This window comes from Bombus flavifrons, chromosome 10 (genome assembly GCF_040668555.2).
Source record: "Bombus flavifrons isolate JBK064 chromosome 10, iyBomFlav1_principal, whole genome shotgun sequence".
NCBI lineage: Eukaryota > Metazoa > Arthropoda > Insecta > Hymenoptera > Apidae > Bombus > Bombus flavifrons.
The window spans coordinates 3637562-3651730 of record NC_138451.1 but is presented as its reverse complement, the minus strand read 5'-3'; the positions used below and the strand labels follow the sequence as shown (position 1 = coordinate 3651730).

The following is a 14169-nucleotide window of genomic DNA, read 5'->3' as shown; positions in this document are numbered from 1 at the left end:
CAAATAAACCGGTGCAAACACTCGCCGTCCCGATGCAATGGCAGTGGTTCGAAGCAGAAAGGGTCGTACGCCGCGATCGGGATACAAATTCCAAGCTGTCTGGCCAACCTTTTACCTCTTCGTTCCTCTTCTCTCTATCGTTGCCGGTTTTCTCCCCCCTCCCCCTCTCTCTTTACCTTTTAATTAACTAACTGCGTCGACGGAGTAACTAAAGAGGATCCGCGATTTTCGAACGGGAGGCTTTCATCGCCGGCCGAAATAATCCATTTGGCCGAGTAGAAAGGCTAAATAAGATTATCGCGTCAAGTTCCGCCGCTCTACAAGAGAGAACAATAGAGAGGGAAAGATCGTATCCGGTAATTCAATTTCCAGTTTCACGGTAATCGATCGTGATTCTTCCACGCGTAACCGATCGCACGATTCTCCAGAATCCTCTTGTTCTCCGCGATTCTTATCTCTTTTGCGTCGAGTCGGTGGAGGAAAGTAAATTCGTCTGTGCTACTCGAGCGTCTAATTGCTCGTTCAAGATATCGACGAACGTTCAAAAGCTTCGATACTATCGACCGGTCGGTATTTTTCGTTGGTCGTGTAACGATCAAAGTCTTAAATACTAAAGTCGTGGCATTGATACAGTACGCGTTATTTACGCCTGTTAAGACGAGTGTCGGACCAATGCAACGCGGGAGTCAGTGTAACTAAGAAGGTTAATAAGAAGTCGTTTTCGAGCCAACGTGCCGAGATACGTCCACTTTGTTCAGGAAGCAGACGAGAAAAAGGGGAAAAAAGAGGAGACGGTCGATAGGGCGATTAATCTGGCCGGAAAGCGAAATCATCCTTTCCAGCCGTTTTCTTCGCCGAGGACTAAGAGAAGAAGGAACTTATGAACGTCCTCCCCGGGGATTATGGCGAGAACAATGAAGGCTGACTCGCCGTCTCCTCGTTTTCACGGAGTGACACCTTGTTCGCCGGGACTAATTACTTTCGGCTTAAAATCCTTAATTTGTTGCCGAAAGGCCGGCGACGAAGCCTCCTATCCCCGCTTCGATAAAATCTTTCCGCGGTGTGCCTTCCGTCCTTGTCGAAAGACGTTTAAAAAGATAATTTTTCGGAGGGGAAAAGTCGATGGATGTGGCCTCTTCGATCCGACGAATCTTAAAAATAGTCAACAAGAAGTCAAATTTTACTTTCTCTTTCGTTAAATTTACTTTATCACTTGGTAGCTCGAACACGAGTAGAATTGTTGAAACGTGCGAAAACAAATTGACAGCGATTATAGCCGCTGACGCGCATCTGCATAAACACGATTTGCATATCAGCAAGACAAAATTGCCCTCGTTTTCACCCTCCAAGTATTAAACATAAAGGACAAAGTACGAACCCCATGCACCCTTTGCGCTTACCCCACCGTGATTACTTATCGAAATCACTTAATTAAATACTATATATCGTCTCTTCGATTGCAGGATCCAAACGTCGATCGAAGCGTTGGTCGTGGGACATGGTTGTTCATGCAGGTTGGACGAGTCGGAGATAAAACGGCGCTGGCAGGAAATTAGTCCCGCGTTGGCAACTTCTGGCGAAGATGCCGGACCGATATTGAATCGCGTCTGCACCCTTTCTCGTCTCATAACGGCGAAAGGTCTACGAGGCAACAGATGTACCTGATACATATTCATATCAGACCGCTCCACGATTTCGTGTTATTGTTACTGTTATTATTGTCAGGGTCGGAGTCAGTTCGTCGTAATAGCTCGAAAAAGAACGTACGAGCTAGGGATGGAAGACTTTGACCGTGCTTAATTTCATGCCCTTCGCCGATTATGGTTATCTCGGTAGACTGCATCACCGTTTCGCCTTCTTATTTTTTCAGACTTTAGCGCTATCAGAGTTTCTGTCACAGCGTTAGTAGCAACTTTTGCAAATTAAACGGATACTTGGAAATTTCTCGCGTAAACTCGATACAGCTTGCAATACCGTCAAATTACAAAATCTACCATCTCTAGGGATCCTCGGCGTTCATGTCCCAGTTTCTCTAACTGTATTTCACAAATCCAGAGAATTCTCAAATCTAATTTGAGTTTAAAAAATTTGGAGGTCGCGCGATTGTCTAACGTAAATTTCCAGTTGCAAAACTCGAGAAGCACGTTTCGGCAAAGTCGGTCGAAGGGCAAGCGCGACGTAGCCTTTCGACAGACCCCGGAGTATCTGGAACCGACCCAATCTAAACGTCGGCTACGAAAGGGCGTGCAAGGGGTTGGAGAAGTCTGAATTTTCAGTGGGCGGGTTCGTCGAAACTTCTCCATAACGCGGCCGAATTAATGGCAATTAATGGCATCCGTGTTTACCGGTCGGCTGTACACAAAGGCCTGTTTGAGTAGCCAGTTCGCGACCAGGAGCACGTGTAAATTTCCACTCTCGTTTTCGGCCGAGACGGAGCGAGAGAGAAAGAGGTTTGATCGAGGGTTCTTGAACCACGCCGCGCAAACAGACCCCTAATGAATTGCTTGCTATTCGAAAGCGGGAAAAAAATCCAATTACCGCGAGGCTCGTCGTCACTCCATCCTTCGGATTCCTTTTGTAATCGACGTCCCTGACTTTCTGACTTCGCCAGCTATATCGCCGAATCAGGATCGGTAACCGCGCATTTGTCTACGTCCGGCATGAATCTCTGGAGCGGTTCTTCAAGATGACGAAGCATTCTTCGGATTCTGCACGTCTGCGAAGCTTCTTCGTTGTTCTTTCTTCTGCTTCTTCAGCTGGTCCTGCAATTTCATTGAAAAAATGGAAAATTACGTGGTAGTGGTGTGTAACAAGGATGGTAAAATCGTTTTTCGAAGTTTCTTGAAATTTTTCCAATTGTAAACGCGATACACCTAATCGCTGAGACGGGAACCGCAATCATTTTCTGCGAGTCCTCGCCATTTGGAAACTAGTTTCGATACGACGTCTTTTTAGAAACCTTTAGTTCTTTCATTTCTTTCATTCTCGTAATTTGAAAATTCTTCGCCATTTAAGTTGTACTGTAGGTACTTTGGAGAGTATGGCGGATATGCTAAAGTTTCCCTGTCAAGTTTTCCGATTCTTTTACTTTTTCTTTGCAACTGCACGATGTTTTTGTCCAGTTGCACCGCCCAAGCCGCGTCAGTTGTCGACGATAACGACATCATCGACGGTATTTCCGGGCTTTGAAAGTTCAAAACGAATAACTCCTTGCACATTCGATCATACACACGACAACGTTTTATTTCCATGAACAATATTCGATTTTCGAGTTGCTCTCGGTGTTTCATTTGGGTGTAATCACCGTGGTTTGGTTGGATTGTCGTACATAACTCATTTTTCGTCGTCCGTAACGCAGCATCGATTCAACGACGAACGTCAGACTGCGTCGACATTATTTTCCGGTAACCCTAATACGATAGTCTATATATTTCCTTCTTTTTATAGGTATATTATATCAAAGAGATACAGCGAGATAGTATCGCTTGTTATTTATTCAATTTCGGCCTCATTTGCCTAGAAATGGATTTGGCTTGCAATTCCTTTCATTCATCCTTCCATACTTATCATACTTATCGTTCCTTGATCAACTAATCGCTTATTTACCTAACCTACCTTACCCTATTTTTACTTTGTTACTATTTAAACTTGTCCTTAGTGGGGTAGTTTTTTTATATCCATTTGTTTTCGTTTAAACTCTGCTTGGACCGAATTCTTTCTTACGGTAAAGGCGTAGCATGACAAAGTTAACTCATTTGAACCCTCGACGACCTCCTCGGTATCTCGCGGATACTCGCGTTTCTTATGTATCAGCCGCATCAGTATGCGATAAAGGACCATGTAAAAGGTTGTTTCTGCAAATTTTCGCCACAGCAAACGTATCAGATATCGCCACGCGTTTAACGACGTATCAGCATAATACGATATACGTAACGATGGACAGACAGCTGAAACGTATGAGACAAGAACAAGTAAAAAATGATTAGAAGTGGATGATCGAGCCAGAAGTTCGTTTAGCGAAAATGACGATAAGAGCTGCGAGAACCTTGCTGCTCCCGTCTTTAGTGAATCTAACGACGGCGGCGATAACGAGGAGACCAGAGATTTTCATCAAGGACACAGAGAAATACTTGGTGAAAATTCTAAAAAGACGAGTTACTCGCCTCGAAGCGTACAGTACACAATTTTGCACAAAAGCAACATTTGCGATACGCATTCGGATAATTTCAGCTAGAATTCTGTATCCTTACACCGCAGTCTTGAAACTGTTCTACTTTATCAATTATTTCATCGCATGGTCCTCGATGGTTTAGGGAATATCGAAGGTTCAAACAACCGTTCGACCAAACTTGGAATTAATTTAAAGCAAATCTTTGTTCTCTGGCAATCGGTAAAACCATACTCGATTAATCCCGACGCGTTGAAGATAAACAAAAGATAAATACCGAGTGGCACCACGCACGTAACATCACTTTAATCCTTTAATCTGTGCGATCTATTGCCCCGTGCATGGAACACCAACTGAGAATTAGCGTTCCCTCGTTGCTGGCTCACGGCTGCGGCTGAATTATTGTCTCTGTATCAGAAACCAGCCCTCGTAATGCGATTCCACCGAGAAATTACGCAGCGTGACGACGGGAATCGTTCCACCAAGACACCCCTCTACGGAAACTCTTCGCGGAAAGGGAACGAAGAAAGAATGGAAGATGACAGGAAGAGAGACGTCCGCGTTATCTCGAGCATGTCGCGCGGAAACCATGGCGAAAAACTCGACGGAAAGCGAACAGCATCCTCGCGATGGCTATGAATTATGCATGGGGCTCGACTGGCGAAACTTTACGACGTATATATACTACGACCTCGTGGAAATCCCCGAGATTCCATTAGACAGATTTTAATTAGGCGGTATTTTATCGACTCGCCACTGTACTCTTTTCTTCCTCGCCGAAGGAGACGGTTTTATATGCTTTTTTCGAAAATGCTGCGTGAATTTATGAAACGTACTACTCTTCGTTTAATTTATTTGTAAATTATGATAACCGACGGTTGGAAACGGTTGTGATATCGATTTCAGCTCTTAAAAAGTGTAAATTCGTTGTTCTCGATGATTGTTATACGAAATCGAAGTTTTTATCTCGTTTGTAATTTCCACGTCGCTCTTATATCGTTTCTAAATTATAATTTTAGCTTTACGTCGGTTTCTAAGTGGCTCTACACTCGATTTTATATATCGTTTTTATTATCGATAATTCTAATCTGAATAATTAACCTATTATTATTTAAATCAATCATTGTAAAAATTAATAAAAATATAATTATTATGTTACGTACTTCGTTAAATTTCGTGCTCCCATTATCGGCAGAATCACAGTGGCTTTTAGTTTAAAACAATCGAAATTGTTTCGTAACGTAATAAAAAATTCTACGATATTATGCAGATTCGTATTTCAAGATAATCGTAGCTAATTTCATCGGGGCGCAAACGTTGGCGTAGTACCGCGTAACATTTTTTACCTTCTGTTTGGAAAAGGGGTTGGCAAGTGGCGCCACGAGGGACATTCGCTGTTTTGTCAGTGTTTCGCGGAGCAGGTGTCCAGCGCAGCTACTATCCGCAAACAGAAAAACACAGGAACATACCGGGGTGAGTTTTTACGAAACGACCAAAGTTGGAAAAACTCGGGTAAAAATTGAACGAGCAGCCTTCTCGTGAATTCGACGAACGAGCTTCCTCGTGGTTTATGGAACGTAAACAACACGGGGAGAAACGACAGTCAGACACTGGAACGAGGGATAAAGTGGCACGAGATCGGCCGTTTTCCGCTTCCAGTTTGTATTTATTACCCAGAGCTCGATACGAGTACAGCGATTCTTATTTTTCTTTCTCGATGGACGAGACCCTCGCGGACAAGGGTTGGAAAATGTTTATGCCATCGCGAGGCAACACCTGGTTGCTAGGGATTGTTTATCAAGACGACGTACGTATTCTCGATGGTTCGTCGATTGGCGGCTGAAAACCATAATAATTAATTCTAAGGGGAGAGGGATACCAGAATTTTTGAAAACTCCATGCTTACAAAGCTTTCGTACTTGTTAGATTTTTCGAAATCGCGATGTTCTTGCGAGTAAACTGATAAAAGAATTGCATTTGGAAAACAGGTTTGAAGTTTCATATGTACACTTCGAGCAATTTAAACAAACCGATATTCTAAATATGCCGCAATTTCTCTATCAGAAAACAGAGCTACGTAAAAACATATTCTTCATCGGTATCAGATATAGAAATTATGCAATGTGTTTCGATGTTTTTCCGACATGGCGTGATGATAGTAAATAGCTGAAGCTTTGCCAAAGAGTGATAAGGCGCCGAGTTAAGGCAGTCTCCGTAAAAAGATAAATTGTTGTTCTGAAAGAAATACACGGTAACACGGAAGAAAGTACCTAGCTACGCGAACTTTCGCTTTTCGATCCTCCTACGCGTGTCTCCCTCTGTTTCTTGCCTTAAACTCAAGCGAACTGCAAACTTCCATCAGGCAGGGATCTTCGATCCCGTCGATGTGCCTCGGCTTGTTTCTCGAACGTTCTCGCATGACGAGAAGTCGTCGTGACACGCGATAAGAGGACGTCGTAGGCAAAGTGTTTCTCGAGTCGAAGGGGCTGCAGACACGAGAGGGAAGCTCGCGGGGGTCGAAGAAAAGCGAAGAAAGCGAAAACGAGAGAGAGAGAGAGAGAGAGATTCGACGTCAGCAGATCGAAGGTTCCGTTTTTCTGCGACGGCTGCGGGTATTAGAAAAGGCCGAGAGGAAAAAGAACGGGGAACGAACGATTCGGCTGCATACAAGCCTCGAATAATATTCGAATATTGAAGGCGGAACGCGAACACCGGCGCGCTCGTAAACCCTCGCGGATATGAATGCGGATGGCTCAATTTTCCGTGGCTGCCGTGCTAACATCCAAGACGTGACGGCTTTGTCGACCAACTTTTTCCTCCTCTGTTTCTCCACAGTTCGTTCCCTGAGAACGCGGTGTCTTGGAAAACGAGCTGAAAATTATTGCGCCAAGCGACGTAGGGTACGAGGTAGTTGATACGCTTTTACGAGAACACGGTCTACGAATGATTAGATGGTTTCGCGGTAACATAGTCGGGGACGGAATTACTATAATCCGCGTCGTTTGTCTTACTACTGATAGATTTTGCGAATTTAGACGGCAGAATGGGCGTGGTTGGTATAAAAAATTCCTTTCTCCCTCGCGATTCCAGTAAATTTTTGTACGTGTCATCTAGTCAGACAAACTTAAGTCGTTTGGTCCAATTTTAAAAAAAGTTATTTTCTTTTGAAGGGCGTTCGGATACGTCCGCGAGTCGCTGTATACAGAAACAACCCGAGTCATCCTATACCTTGGCATGTAAGAAGATGTCTTTCCATTTCTCTTAACAAACTCCGTGAAACATTATTACCGAAATCTTCACGAAAGACCTTCTAGAACGACGAATCACAGTGGCAGAATATTCCATATACCCTCTCATCGATCCCTGCACCCTAAAAGAGAAAAGTATCCGCAAGAGAAGCTTCTCTCCTCTCGATTCTCTTTCGGAGTAGTTGGTGCGTGTCGCATTGTACCGGTGGATGTTTTCCAGGGGTCTGCCGCGTCCTGAGACTTCCATCAACTGTCCCAGCGACCTGGGGAGGATGTTGGATTCGGAGGGTAGCGCGGAGAGCGTCCGCGGTTCGGAGAATTCGACGGCGCGCGAGGAAACGATCGTCACGCTGCCGAATCGGCAGAATGCGGACGGTGACAAGCTCGAGGAATTCGAGAAGCTGCTTCAAACGATTTTACCTTCTCGCACACCGTCGCAGGAGGAGGAGGAAACGGAAGAGAACGAGATCGAGAAGAAGATAGGTTCGTCCTTGTTCGCTACGGTGTCTGCAACGTGTGCCGATTTTGGTACACGCCGAAATTTATTTTCAGGCCAAGCGACATTCTAATACTCGTACAATACGTATAATAGGCGTAGAAACGTGAAAGAACGAACGAAGTTTCAGTACAAATTGCTCCAAGTCAGGTAATCTGACTAATCTAAACGAAGCTTAACTTTCTCAGAGAAAAAGAAAAGATTACGAAATAAAGTCAGCGAATGGAATATCCGGATATAAACTTAAATGTAATTTGCGTATTTTGCAGGATGTTTGGTAAAAATTCGTTGCCAGTGCGTAGAACAAGATACGTTTAATTTGGCGTTTTTGCTCGAAAGAGACTGAAAAAGGCTGAGAAAGGGCATCGTAATGCACAGAGGACTCTGCCGAGGGCTAACTCTGACCCCTTAATGCCGACAGGGGCTAAAACAAAGCCGTCCCGCTCCAATTATCGTTTCATTTTTTTTTTCCTCGAGAAAGCTTCCGAGTAAGCCACAAAACGCCAAGTTCGTTCTGAAAAAAGTCTTTCTGCGCGAGCATCCAACCCTTCTTACTTTCCACCCTTTAGCGTAAAACCTACCAGAATTTACGATTACAAAAAGTACAGCGGTTTGTAACTAAAAGACACAAGTTTCGAGACTTATGCACGTATTTGCGCTTCTTAGGATTCGCTAAAGCGATAAGATTCAGGATTAAAGCAACGTAGCACTAAAAAAGAACCTGCTCTTATCGTATCACTTTCCAGCAAGCATCCTGACCATTTTTCCTGCAGCTGGAATATTGCTTAGAATAGAAATCCAAGAGGGATATTTAGGTTGTGCATAGGTAGGGGTTAGGTTGGGCTTAGGTTCGTTATATAGCCGGAGATGGGCTGACGTTATGACGACGGCTCTTGACGTAGTCGGGTTTTAGAAGATACGCGAAGAGAAAGAAGGGAGGTTCGTCTATGCTGGATCCCCCTTGTTCCGAGGAACACTGGCTCGTTCTTTTAAAAGGTAGAACGATGAGAAGGGACGAAGAAAAAGGGTGAGGGCCAAGGGATGCAGTTTCGCAGTGGAAACTCAGGTAACCTGTTGAGAGGGCCTGGAGTAGGCGAAAATGGAGAGCTTGATGCAGCTTAACTTGGAGAATTTCCCAGACGCTCGCCAAGGGCATTTGCAGGGAAAGTGGCTGGCTGGCTGGTTGGTTGGCAGTCGGGGTGCTTTCCGACAGCGAAGAAATTTCTCCGGCCCCGGGGATTAAGTTCCGCCTCGCGGCTGAAACGTCTCACCAGCTTTCGTCTTTTATCTCCCCAGCCCACGGTTTCTATTCTTATTCGGCCGCTTTCACGGCGAGCACGCGGCAACTAGATGGTAACGCGAACTTTAATGATCTTTTTCGTGGCCGGACAGAGCCGCCGGAAATTAGCGACCGGTAGAACTTGCTCGCCGGGAACTCTTCGCTTTTGTATTCTTTTCTCGTCGTAATCGTTGTCGACGTCGTCGTGAACTCCAACGACTCGGAGGAAAATGGACAGAAAGATTTTTTCCCAACTCTTACTCGTCCGCGTTCGCGTTCCAATATCACCGGAGAAAGACACAAGAATATTAGACGGCGATCTTTGTCAGTTTTTCCACTTTAACGTACCATCAGCTACGCTATAAATTTGTTTGTAGCGTGCATGATACCGAATAACGATAAATACGATAGTAATATGATTATCAAAATTGATGTAAACGATAACGAAACGATGCGATAGATAGAGTCGAGAAAAGTATAGATTTTATTATATCAAATTGACGAGATTCTTATTCTAATAATCTGTTCGGTTTTATTCGAGAAGCACTTAAGGGAGTGGAATTACTTGGCAATGTTTTTCTCTAACGTTTCGTGGATTCTTGATAGATAGTTCGAACGAGAATCCGTTGTTTTTCTTTCCTGTTAATCTTGCCCGCCGAATCGTCGATTTGGGGAAAGCACGATGGTCTCTGGAGATCGCTCGAAGCGGCCGGACGAAACATTAACTCCATCAGGGGTAGAAAAATTATTCCACGGAAGAAAGCCGCGGGCAGTCTGGCCGTGGCGTACGCGAGTAGAATTAACGATCGCTGCGGAAATCGAAATATTAACTGGACGTGACAGCGGTCGCCCTCCGGTGCCGCAGTAGAATGGGACGCGCTTGATCAGACGTCGTTCAGTTCCGACTATTTCGCGCATCATTCTTTCTCTTTCTCTAAACTCCATGTATCGATATACTTTTACTAATAGGAGAATCTCTGTATTCTTTACAAAACGAAGCTGATAACGAACGACTCTATATAATATAATATAATATGTAAGAATCTCTATATTTTTGCCTTTGTATCTGTACCTGAGTGATTCTACACAAATGGGAATTTTTGTGACTCCCGCTTTTTAACACACTAACGATACCAGCATGTTCTTGTTATATCAAGAAGTTTGTTACGATTCGTACATTAAACGAAAAAGCGTATGGGCAAAATCATTGTCGCTTATGTAGAGTGGTTCGTCTCTGTAACACATACACATGCATAGTGGCTAGAAAATGTATTCGCACACTATTGTACTTGTCATAACATTCGTATACTTGGTAATGAAGTCGTAATGGTAATGCGAAAGCTTTCTTCGAACAACGTCACGACGATATGCAAGGCTAACGATAACCTGTTTAATTACGATACACCGAGTAGATTTAACAGGAGGAAGGTAACGGTGCGATGCGAATGTTTTCCGAGGGAACCGCAGCTGTTGCCAAATTCGAGTCGTCGCGGCGAGTTCTTGGCCTCTCGATGGCCCAGTCCTAAATTTCCTGCTGAATTTCCGTGGAAACCGAAACGCCGTTGTCCCGCGTGGTGTTCCAAATTAAACTCATAAAACGTCCGGGTCCGACACGAACGTTCGGAACCCGGTCCCGGAATTATACGACGCGATATCAACGTAAATCTTGGAAACATGATTCCGTGGCTGCCTTGGAACACGCAGACACTGTATTTAATCATGGTTTAGTTACTTACGAGCGATTCTTTCCTATTTGAAAAACTTGTTCTCAAGTTTCGTTTAATTTGCCTGGTTAATTTGTTTGGTTTAAATATCGCTCGATATTAACCGAAAGTAACATCAAGGTTGTAGAACAACTTAACAAAACGATAAAAGAAACTGAAGTAATCTTACCTTTACTATTGCTAGGCAATTATACGAAATCTATAATCTTATTTCAAACAATTATATTTGTGCAATTATGTTACACGAAACTACAATATAATTCCATTCTGATCGTAGTATAATCGCGTATTATTATAGTTCTAATGAAATTTCAAAATGTTTTATATATAATATAATAAAAGCGATATGAACACAAAAGTTTTGTACGACAAGCATCGAAACACTTTTGTATTTTGGCTTTCGATCAGGGATAGTTGAGAACTTCTTAAAGCTTGGAATCTGGTTTAGACAGCGCGCCCGTTTAGTTAGAACCCCGTAGCCACAGCATCGATTAATACAAACTTTAATTAAACGTCCTCCGCGGAAACGTTCCGGCGCGCCTTCGAACGTGCATTCCGTGCAATTTCCGGCGCGATGGTGTCAGACTCGCGCGCATGATTAAAATAATAAATTGCCAGCTCGCGTTTTCGCTGGAAATTAGCGGCACATCGGCTGGAAGGCCACGACACTGCCCGTTTCTCGGCCCGCAAACGACGATACTTTGAATTATAAATGGCAACGAGGGCGTTGCCATTCGCTTCGATGTAAGGAAATTCTTGTGCGAGTACGGAGGATGAGAGATTTTAACGGAGCCTATGCTCTGCGTCGTCTCTGGCTACCAGCCAATTCGATCTCACGGTCTGCCTCGTTTTCGGAATTGCGCTATTAGATTTACGAAAAGCGTTCCCGCGACGCTTGGATTTCCAGAAGAGAGTCGCCGAATGGCCTTCTGATCGAAACCAGTTTTCCTGGCTCCGTCCTAACTGTCTTGGATCGGAAAATGCAATAAAAGCATCTTTACGAATAATACAAGATACGTTTAAATTTGGGATTCGAATCACACGTATTCTGAGAAATGAAAATGGACCGTACGTTCGAAAGCTTCTCGTATTGAAAATAATCTAACAAATTGAAATTTCTCGGAAACGAGGGAGGTTACCGAAGAACGTAAACTACAGCGGAGATGGATATCAAATCGTTTTCAGTATGTGGATCGTTTATCTCGATGTATAGCGAGCCTCGGATAAGAATGACGAACGATCGGAGCGTCGTGGAACCGACAGGATTATCAATTTTTCCGAGTCAAAAGTTCATCGGATCCCCTAAGAAACTCGGGCTCTCTCCACCTTCGAAATCGTTTCCGTTACCTTCGACTTTTGCTCACCTTTTTCTATACAGGGTGTTATGAAAAGTTGGAATTAAACTTCAAGGGCATACTCTGTACACTCGTGGAAAAAGCAGAAAGCACTTTGCCACATTTCTTCGTAGAATCGTTATTTAAATAATGTTAAAAGTAAAACTCAGTGGAATAACTCTATACGTACACGAATGCTGTAACGATAAAGCGGCAAGATACTTGAAAGTCGAATGGTGCCACTATGGCGACGTTAAATATTTATTGTTTCGACTAGCTGGTAGTGTCAGCAGAAAAATACGCCGGCTGCAGAAACTTGACGATTATTGCGCACCCTTAAAGCTTAACCCCAACTTCTTGAAGCATTCTATATAAAAATATTATGAAACGTTGCGCCATTCGAAGAAGAAAGAACGTCGGTGTGACTTTGGACGTCAGACGCGTATATCGTGAAACGAGGCATGCGTGAAAAATGACACGGGCTTGAAAAGCTCCCTAAATAAGAAATCGTGGCCGCGTCCGCTGGAACCCTTCGAAGTGAGAGCGAAAATAGCCGCGGGACTCGCGGCCGATCATCAATTTTCAGCGTGTCAGCGCGCAGCAAAAAGGGCGTCTCGAGAGTCCGGAATCCTCGACTTCCGGCTCGCAGTTGCTCGCTCGCGATCCTCCGCGTTTTGCACCGCGATAAAAGAAGCCGTGCAGTGGATGACGAATGGCGAGCAACCAGGACAAATTTCGCCCTGGGGTAGATAACGTCCGAAATCATTACCGACACCCCGTGCAAATTGTTTGGCCGACGCAGCTCGAAGGCAGTCTCTTTTTTTTCCGCCTACGCCCTACCGTTTCAATTTGGGGACGGATGTTCGAAGGAAAAGTGATTGATGATCGACCGAGTACCACGCTATGCAAGGGGTAGTCTTCTAGAGAGTATGAATTGATTAAGAGAATGCTGTTGATTCTCCGAAACGCGGCTGTGGATTGATCGTTCGAACGAAGGGTGACACGGTTTGATTATGTATTAAGGAGCAAGCGATCCTTGGATCACCTGTTGAGGGATTACGAGTCTGGTGGACGAATTAGGCATGATAAACGTTTCGAATGAGTTTTAACGAGCTGACATTTCTGGTGCCACTGAACTTTCGTATCCGTAAATCCGATACATTGTTAAATCGTAATCCAGGTAACTAAATGCTCGAATACTTTTTCGAGAAATTTTTTTAAGCACGTACTTTCAGATTGGTTTCAAGCTTGTTGACTAACGTAATCGCGATAGTCGAGTCTCGCAAGGAAGATGAAATCTCGAAACGTTTCGTACAATGAACGCGATACATTCGTAAAAGATGTCTACAAGCGTACGAATACTGTGACGAGCGTATGTTTACGAGAGAATTTATTTAACTTCGTTAACTTGCATGTAACTTCGATGTTTCGAACGTCGACTAATCAGCTCTTATTGAAGAAACTGAGAGATCGAAGAAACTCCGCCCCTCTCGCGTCACATCTAATTTACACCCTATAATAGAGTATTCAACGAAGATGAAATTCGTACAGCTACGAAAATTTTCATCTCTTCTCTCCGTTCATTCGAACGAAGGGTGAGCGTTCACGAAATGAAAGGCACACCCTCCTCTTTGCGAGCAGCGTGCATGGGTCAAATTTTTCAAGTTATACGCGCGGTTCGTTGGTGCGTGTGGAAGCCGTTCCGGAGATGCTCGAGGAGCGGAAAATCTGCTGGCTTTCGGGAAACGGCAGACGGCTAATCCGTCGAGAGAAATTAGTTCTGACGTTTGATCGGGGATACTCGAGACTCTTGTCGAGCCTCTTGTACGTTCGATGGCCAGATGTTCTCGCAAGCTGCTCCATTTTTTCCATTTTTCTATAGCTTTTTGGCAGTTTTCGATCGTATTGTGCAGGGTGCAA

General features: G+C 44.1%; 1 long non-coding RNA gene across 3 annotated transcripts in view; it reads right to left on the bottom strand.

Annotated features, from left to right (window-relative positions):
- Window positions 1-14169, bottom strand: part of LOC138184054 (uncharacterized) — a 138856-nt gene that overhangs the window by 18844 nt on the left and 105843 nt on the right. For 2 of the 3 annotated variants that reach the window (XR_011174228.1, XR_011174227.1), the window contains exon 3: window positions 2539-2762. The exons of the other annotated variant lie outside the window; for it this stretch is intronic. This is a non-coding gene — a long non-coding RNA (uncharacterized LOC138184054). The remainder of the gene's footprint in view (window positions 1-2538; window positions 2763-14169) is intronic. 3 annotated transcript variants of the gene reach the window in all.